Raw genomic sequence first — 1,124 nt, forward strand, 5'->3', positions numbered from 1 at the left:
CAACATTCCCCGCACCCCACCACACACACACACACACACACACACACACACTTCCACCCTTCAATTAAGTGCACTTTGAAATTGTTTATTTTTTTTTGACTCTCTCCTCTTAAGAAAGGGGAGATGTCTTTATTGGCATATCCCCATTAACTAAAGTCAAATGCCTAGGTCCCTGTATTTGTTTCCTATTACTGCTGTAACAAATTGTCACAAACATAATGGCTTAGAACAATATAAATTTATCATCTTATGCTCTGCAAACCAGAAGTCTGACAGGTCTTATCAGGTTAAAAATCAAGATATTGGCTAAAATCAAGGCATCAGCTAAAATCAAGACACCAGCAAAAATTAAGACACCAGCAGGACTGCATTGTTGCATTCCTTTCTGTGGGGTCTAGGTAGGATCTATTTCCTTGTCTTTTCCAACTTCTAGAGATCATGCACATTCCTTGGCTTGAAGCTGGCTTCTTTCTATTTTCAAAACTAGAATAGGCGAGGGAAGTCCTTCCCACTTGCAATCACTCTGACCTCCTCATTTGCCTCTCTCTTCCATTTTTAAGATCCCTTATAATTACATATCACCTAGATAGTCCAGACCAATCTCCTTATTTTAAGATCATCTGATTAGCAACCTTAATTCTATTTGCTGCCTTAATTCCCCTTTGCTATGTAAGGTAATATATTTATAGGCTTCTGGGATTAGGACATGGACGTCTTTGGGAGGCCATTACTCAGACTACCACAGCCCCCATTAATGGCTTATAAATTGATATGCAAATAAGGTGTCCATTACAGGGATCATTACAGGGGCTGCTGTGGTGGATGGCCGTTGTTCTTGCCTGCCCATCACTTATTTTCTTTCTTATGGCAATGACACCTTCATACTTCCAGAGGAGCTCCTTCTCCCCCAACTTCACACAATCTTAGTGGGTGTATGAGTTAAGGTAAGGCTTAATATCTAGTACCAAAATTTCAATTTCCTCAAAAAAAATTTTTTTTAACGATTTCTTGCTCACATAAAGGTCCAATGAGTATTTCTAGTGTGGCTATTCTCCTTCAAGTAGTTCAGAGGACTCAAAGACCCTTATTCCTTCCATCTTGTAACTTCTCCGCCCACCAGGTTC

The sequence above is a fragment of the Mandrillus leucophaeus genome, unplaced genomic scaffold (assembly GCF_000951045.1).
Source record: "Mandrillus leucophaeus isolate KB7577 unplaced genomic scaffold, Mleu.le_1.0 Scaffold225, whole genome shotgun sequence".
NCBI lineage: Eukaryota > Metazoa > Chordata > Mammalia > Primates > Cercopithecidae > Mandrillus > Mandrillus leucophaeus.